This window comes from Zea mays, chromosome 3 (genome assembly GCF_902167145.1).
Source record: "Zea mays cultivar B73 chromosome 3, Zm-B73-REFERENCE-NAM-5.0, whole genome shotgun sequence".
NCBI classification, from domain to species: Eukaryota; Viridiplantae; Streptophyta; class Magnoliopsida; order Poales; family Poaceae; genus Zea; species Zea mays.
In genome coordinates, this window is record NC_050098.1 from 229,649,878 (window position 1) to 229,658,690 (window position 8,813).

Consider the following 8,813-nt stretch of genomic DNA (forward strand, 5'->3'; position numbering starts at 1 on the left):
CACTAAGGTATAGAGTCGTATCATGTAGACGTTGTAGTGATACAATCAAGTTTTAGGACTTAACAGCTTGAATGCAATAACTTCAGCATCACACTCATACAGTACAAGTATGGTCAAACCATAGGGCTTGAATAACTTCGGTGTCACGTAGATGCAATATCGATCTATCAGGAACTATGGTCCATGATATAACTCCAATGTAATAACAGTGGGGAATATTATGCATATGATAGATGCAATAAACCACGTACTTCAATGGTATATCATATTCCTTCCAACATAGAATATGAGCAGGTTAACTTCAAAACTTAGATATTTCATAAAGTATTTACACACTAAATATTAAGTGAAGATAATATATATATAAACAGAAACAACAATCAGTTCAACAAGATATCAACCATCGCTACAACTATTTTCCTTTAACGAAGAGACCTTAAGGCACTAGGAACTATTTGAAGCACTAGCACCTGTTTTTATAAGAGCACAATTCAATACAACATTTCATGATGATTCATAATCGAAAACTATGACACAACCTCCACAAACTAGAATTCTAGAGAAATACGTATTTCTATATTTTCGAACATATTTCTGGGTCCGCATACTTTTATCCAAATCTTTCAACTCTCTGTCCCAAATAAAGTAGAAATACATTCTGGAAATTTATAGAAAATTTTCTACAACTTTTATGTTGACCATTCAACCTAATTCTACATTAATAATTCCTAGAAATTGTGATAAACTTCTTACCCAAATTTGTTTCCAGTTTTTAAGACAACAACAATGTTTTTGCAATTACTCCCAAACCACTAATCAGACTGGAACTAAACTAGTGACATTTGAAATATAACAAAGATACCTTCACTTTTGTATTCATGTAATTACCTAATTTGATCTCTTATGTGGTACAAAACGATATTGATCTACTAACATACCAAGCTAAAAACATGAAACAAGGTTGTACCCCAATAAACGACATTGAACATCGATGAACGACGATGCAAACACCAGATATTCTCCTTTTCTCTCTTCTATTTCTCTTCCACCCCTTCTTCCTAATGGTATGTAAAATGGGGTGCATGTCACACCCAATTCTAAGTACAAAAACCAAATGCACATGTATGTTTGTCTAGGAAGTTTACTCACACATACAACGACATCATTAGCAATAACTATATTGCATATATATATATATATTAAAACATTGTTAACTTATTACATATGTACTCATAGGTCAAAATAAAAAGAGACAACTATTACAACAGAATATAAAAAACAACAAAACTAGCAGCCTCCACAAGCATCGACCAAGAAGGCGGCAAGCCTAGACTTTACCTCTATCCTCATCCTCATGCATCCATATGTTACCTTCAGGTGGGCAACAATGTATATGACAAGTTTAAGTACTTATTGTACTCAGCAAGTATGGTAAAGAATTTATGTAGGCTGATACTAAGAAAGACTAGACTTTGTTCTTTTGCTAAAAATGATTTAGTTTAAATTCATTTATAACAAGCAATTATTTATTTATGTGATTCTCAGCTCATAATTATACTCGTACATAAGGATCATTCAACAAACCACAAACCTATAACCACCAACCAAACCAAAACTCATCTAATTGTATGTGAGTCTGTGTCGCTCATAATTGTAAGCACATCTGTCATGACAATTTTATTTCTGTAGAGGTACATTTTTCCATGAGAATTGACTTCATTCCCCACCATCGGCTGACTAAGTATCTCCATCCTATCCGTGGTTGCAAGCCACTTGCATACTCCCTTTGGTGCGGCCAGGAGACCACTTCAAGTTTTTTCGATGGGTTCAACCATGTTGTATGTGCCCACTAAGGTTTCGACTAATAGGAAAGTAATCCTTTATTGGAAGGCCCCTTTTGTGCCAAATGGATATTAGGAGTACCCCTCCTATCTTCCACATAATACCTTCAACGGATTTAGTGTACTTTGTCATCCACGTACCACCGTTCGTCGTGTACCATAATTAGACTAAGCAAGCGATTCACCTAAGAATGTAGACAATAATCATTTGTACTATTTTGGAGCACTCCCTTGGTTGGAATGACAAATAAAAAACCAAACATAAACATCAAGCAAACATCCACAAGGGTAACCACAAGATTTGCATCAAACGGAGCCCCCCAATGAAGCAACAAGGCGACAACAATATTTTCAGCTAACATATATAATTGGTTGTCATCATTAGCAGAAACAGGGGTACAAGAAAAACGTAGGCAAACCATGGCGAAGCTCCAAGGATACATTAAAATGGCTATTATCATTGGCCAAAAAGTTAGGATATTCCTTCTCATATACCAAAATAGCTAGGGCTGGCAACGAGGAATTCCTCATCCGGGAATAGCTCTGCATCATCATCCTTGTAACAAAAAATTCCTCGCGGGGATCCCCATGAACGCTTGCAGGGGACATTTCTTCTTCATCTCTATTCCTCACAGGGATCCCTATCTTCGCTTAAATTATATTTAGGATGTACTTCCTTTGTTATTAATGCACAACATTGTCACTTATACACGTTGTCAGATACAAGAAATCATTATATGTGTGGATTGGGCAGGGACTATGTGATTTTGTCGAGTTGTATTACAGATTGTCCGAGGTTTGAGCTCGAAAAGTACTGTTTCCGAGGCCGCAGACTATACGTCCTTGTTGGACGGACCCGTCCGCTGTGTTGACAATAGGTGGGAAGAGGTCGGGTTCATTAAGTTGCCATGACTCGGACCACCTGGTCGGGGTCGATGGACCCTCCGAACATGCCTTTTCTGGCAACTTTAATATGATTCAAATGGGAAATATAGCCATTACATGTACACGCGGACCGTTCGGCCATAGAGCGCAAATCGTCCACGAGTGCGTAGAAAGGGGCAACTTGTCCGTAGTATTCAATGGGGGGTATAAATAGAAGTGGTGCTCATGTATGGCAGCTCTATTGGCCATTCCTAGCATACACTGAGCACATTTGTAATCCTCCAACACTCTCACTCACCCCACATTGCTTGGGATTGCATTCTAGTGAGTGTTTGAGTGCATCTAGTGTGTTGCATCATTCGAGTGATCTTGAGGCACTAGGTGGTACACTGAGCAAGAGTCACCGACTTGTTACTCTTATATGTTGCCATCTCCTAGACGGCTTGGTGGTGACTTCGCCGGTGAGCTCATCGTGAAGACTGTGAAGAAGCCACGAAGGAGATTGTGAGGGGTTCATGTCTACCTCGTTGGAGCGGCAAAGGCGGCGCTAGTGAAACCGAGCTGTTGAGTGTTTCCTTGTCCTCTTAGCTCGAGATCAAGCTGTGTCTTGATAGAGGAGCAAGTGAGAGCTTGGAATCCACCTCAACATGGACTAGGAGTGATCGGCAAATCATCGAAACCATAGGAAAAAATTTAGTGTCTCTCCAATTGTTCACTACTTGTTTTCTTGCAATAACTTATGATTAGTGAATTGTTGTTCATTGCTAGTAGTTTTATCATTGTTCCTTCTAGGTTTCTTACTTATCTTAGCTAGAAAATTTATAGCTCTTGTCGTATTGTTTAAATGTGTTTGTGATTTTAGTCAAAATCATCTATTCATCCCTGAAAGGGAATTAGGCCTGCACCTATTTCCTAATTGATTTTGGTGGTTGAATTGCCCAACACAAATAATTGGACTAACTAGTTTGCTCTAGTCTATAAGTTATACAGGTGCCAAAGGTTCACACTAAGCCAATAAAAAGACCAAGAAAAGGGTTCAACAAAGAGAGCAAGGGATAACCGAAGTGCTCCCTGGTTTGGCGCACCGGACTGTCCGGTGCACCACCGGACAATGTCCGGTGCACCAGGGAACTCCAAACTGAACTCAACACCTTCGGGAATTCTCAGAGGTGCTCCGCTATAATTCACCGGACTGTCCGGTGCACCACCGGACAGTGTCCGGTGCCCCAAGGAAGAGTGGCTCTGAACTCGCCAGCTTCGGCAATCCGCTCTGCTATAATTCACCGGACATGTCCGGTGCACACCGGACTGTCCGGTGAGCCAGCGGAGCAACGGCTACTTCGCGCGCAATGGTCGACTGCAACGCATTAATTGCGCGCCTGCGCGCGCAGAGGAGCAGAGCACACGCGGGTGGCACACTGGACAGCCTACAGGGCCTGTCCGGTGCACCACCGGACAGCCAGGCGGGCCCACAAGACAGAGCTCCAACGGTCGGAACCCAACGGCCAGGTGACGTGGCTGGCGCACCGGACAGTGTCCGGTGGCGCACCGGACTGTCCGGTGCGCCCGTCGACTGCAGCCTTCACCAAACGGCTAGTTTGGTGGTTGGGGTTATAAATACCCCCAACCACCCCACATTCAAGTCATCCAAGTTTTCCACCTTCCAACTACTTACAAGAGCTCTAGCATTCAATTCTAGACACACCCAAGTGATCAAATCCTCTCTCAATTCCACACAAAGCATTAGTGATTAGTGAGAGAGATTTGTTGTGTTCTTTTGAGCTCTTGCGCTTGGATTGCTTCTTTTTCTCATTCTTTCTTGCGATCATCTCAATTGTAATCAAGGCAAGAGACACCAATTGTGTGGTGGTCCTTGCGGGAAGTTTGGTTCCCAATTGATTGAGAAGAGAAGCTCACTCGGTCCGATGGACCGTTTGAGAGAGAGAAAGGGTTGAAAGAGACCCGGTCTTTGTGACCACCTCAACGGGCAGTAAGTTTGCAAGAACCGAACCTCGGTAAAACAAATTCGCGTGTCACACTCTTTATTTGCTTGCGATTTGTTTTGCACCCTCTCTCTCGGACTTGATTATATTTCTAACGCTAACCTGGCTTGTAGTTGTGATTAAGTTGTTAAATTTCAGATTCGCCCTATTCACCCCCCTCTAGGCGACTTTCAATTGGTATTAGAGCCCGGTGCTTCATTAGAGTCTAACCGCTCGAAGTGATGTCGGGAGATCACGCCAAGAGGGAAATGGAGACCGGCGACAAGCCCACTACAAGCCATGGGAAGGCTTCATCGGAAGAGTCCCACAACAAGGGGAAGGGGAAGGAGAAGAAATCCTCTTCTCACAAGTCGCATCGGAGTGGCGACAAGAAAACGAAGATGAGGAAGGTGGTCTACTACGAGACTGATACTTCATCACCTTCCACCTCCGGCTCCGACGTGCCATCCATTACTTCTAAGCGCCATGAGCGCAAGAAGTTTAGTAAGATCCCCCTACGCTACCCTCGCATTTCTAAACATACACCTTTACTTTCCGTCCCATTAGGCAAACCACCAACATTTGATGGTGAAGATTATGCTAGGTGGAGTGATTTGATGCGTTTCACCTAACCTCACTCCACAAAAGTATATGGGATGTTGTTGAGTTTGGTATACAGGTACCATCCGTAGGGGATGAAGATTATGATGAGGATGAAGTGGCCCAAATCCAACACTTCAACTCCCAAGCCTCAACTATACTCCTCGCCTCTCTAAGTCGAGAGGAGTATAATAAGGTGCAAGGGTTGAAAGGTGCTAAGGAGATTTGGGACACACTAAAGACCGCGCACGAAGGAGACGAGGTGACTGAAAGGGAATTAGGCTTACACCTATTTCCTAATTGATTTTGGTGGTTGAATTTTCTAACACAAATAATTGGACTAACTAGTTTGCTCTAGTCTATAAGTTATACAGGTGCCAAAGGTTCACACTTAGCCAATAAAAAGACGAAGAAATGGGTTCAACAAAGAGAGCAAGGGATAACCGAAGGCTGCCCTGGTCTGGCGCACCGGACTGTCCGGTGTGCCACCGGACACTACACCAAAATAGTAAACTTCCTAGAGCCTAAACCCTAGGAAGTTAGGCCTAAACTCTAGGAAGTTAGCGAAACTCTCGGAAGTTAAGCCATCCCGTCGGAAGTTTGGCTCTCGAAAAATTTTTGTCGGAAGTTAGCTTAACTTCCTAGAGGGCTCTAGGAAGTTAGCTAACTTCCTACGACTTTCTAAGCCTCTCGGAAGTTAGTAGATTCTCGGAAGTTAGTAGTTTCACGCCGTCAGCGCCGTCAGCTGGCTAACTTTCTACGAGTAACTTCCTACGGCTTACTGTAGCCTCTAGGAACGACTGACTGTAGCCCCTAGGAAGTTAGCTGGCTAACTTCCTACGGCTTACTGTAGCCTCTAGGAAGTTAGCTGGCTAACTTCCTATGGCTTATTGTAGCCTCTAGGAAGTTAGCTGGCTAACTTCCTACGGCTTACTGTAGCCTCTAGGAAGTTAATTTGGCCAGCATTACAAATGTTGTTTATATTTTACACCACATTCCACAAAATAACAAATATATCAACAGCTATATAGCACAACAGATTATCGCATAAAACATCTCACACACAATCACATAACAATATTTAAATCCATAGTCTCATCAATTATTACATCATAAAAGTCTCATCCATAGTCTCATCATCACAAAAGTCTCACAAATATCATCATCCAGTACTAATAAAAGACAATATCTCATACATAGTCATAATAAAAGTCTCAAGTATCAGAACGCAATAACATGGAAGCTCACGGTCGCCGATCACCATCGATACCTCCACTATTCAAGAGGGTTTCGACAAAGTCTAACTCGTCCTCTTGTTCATGCGTCGGCAAGGTAGCTGGAGGGGTCTAATATACATGTACAAATGACATTTGCTCGGTTACATCAAAATATAACTAACAACAACTAAATGATGATAAATATGCATACCTGATGTTCGGTAGATGGAGATGTAGGTATAGGTGGAGGTGAAGACCAAGGATAATGAACGGGAGGTGGGGGGGCACCGGGACATGTATCCCTTGGGCATGTGCTAGTTGCTACAAATTTGTCGAACTCATTCACATCAGCGTTTTAAATCAATACATATCTTAAAGTGAAAGCTATTATTTTTGAACTTGCTTGTATGAGTGTTTGTTGTTGCTGAATCTATGTAGCATAATATTCATGTTGTGCAGCTTGTTGCTTCAAGTAATCCTGATGTCGCCTAAGTTCTTCTCGCAGTTGCTCCACTTCTGCTGGATCTTGAGTGGAGCGACGGGAGCTACGAGCAGCAGACCTCGATGAACCTCCACGTTGAACCCTAACCTGGCTCGAGTCGATGACATTAGCAAACATTGTGTACCTACAAAACAAGTAACATCACGACAGGATTAAGAATACATGTATTGCACTCAACTAATGAAACAATATAAGATATGTAGAGTCCTCACCTTCCATGAGCTTTTCCACCACTTGCATACACAGCCTGAGGATCAATAGGTGAGGTCCTCCAGTCATAGTCTGGTCCGTGCTGACTAGTCATCGCCTCGCCATATGCATCCTCATACAAAAGAACAATGCAATCTTACATACAAAAATCCATATAAACAGAACCTACCAAACATTTCCAAACACTCACCACACGATCTGTTGCCTTTTGGCTGCACAACACATCTGGATTTGCAGGATCTGGTCCTCTGTGCCCCCTAAGGTATATTTGAACATCACTGGGCACTGCACCAGTGCTAGCTTCCTGTATGTACATTTGACAAACACTATAACCAGAAATTACAGCAAGTCAACTACAATCAACGAAAATGGCTTAAACTGTACTTACCGTTCGTTTTACCAAACGAAAGTGATCATCACCTCCATACCTGTGATACGACTCGGTTCCACGATTGGAACTGTGTCGCACAGACTTTGCCTTGAATTCAGCCGAAGCCCAGTAACGACATAACGCATGCCAAGCAACATCATTGGCAGCTATCCATGGAATCGAATGCTGCATGAACACAATTCATTTATAAGTAACTGTAATATCTAGAAGCAATGGAAATTTTTTCAACACAAGCAAAAACATCCATTACCTCAAGATATTGTTGCTCAGTCATATCGAGTCCATACTGTGTCGCCTCGTTCTTACTCTCTGGACGTCGCCCTTCACTACCAAACATGGCTTGACTAATCACCTGGATTCGAGCATAGTACATCATATCCCCAACAACACCTGCCGCATTCCTATGGAACACAGAGTGTGCGTGTTCCGTATGAGTATCTCCTTCAGGCAACTTGTAATGTTTCTAAAAAAAGAAGCATAGTCAAAATCAATAATATGATAGCTTAACAAAAAATTACAACTTACCGCATTCCTATCGAGATTACAACTTAACAAAAAAAATTAACATACCCAGAAGTCGTGCCAAACTGCAGCTTGTGCATTCCCATGTTGCGCATTTATTGCAAGGGCAGATTGATCCCATCTTGTGACAGGGACCTCCTTACCATCCTCTATCACCAATCTAGGCCATTTCATACGACATATGTTGCCCAACACTTTCTTTACTTGCCTTCGACGACCTGTGCCAGTGAAACTACTATCCACCCAAGCCCTAACAACACAAGAACAATTGTCAAATACAAAATGTAGTCGCGTAATAGTGTAAGACATAAGAACAAAGCAAGGATACTCTTACCCATCTCCACTTGGTATTATCTCAACCCTATCAACTGGTTCTTTAGGAGGGGGGACCCAACTAGTTCTCCGCGGCTTCCGGACCCATGAAGACCCTCCAACTCCCCCACTTCCAAAACCACAAGCTTCTCCTTCCCTTGACCCACTAGCTCCCCCAACTCCTGACCCTCCATCTCTTGGCCATCCACTTGCATCCTCAGGCCATTCACGCCATCCACTATGGCTATCATGTCCAAAACCACCAGTATCATGGCATCCCCACCCTGTCTCCGCCTCCTCTGTCTCTACCTCATCATCATCTCCCACCTGTCTCCCCTCCTTTGTCTCTAC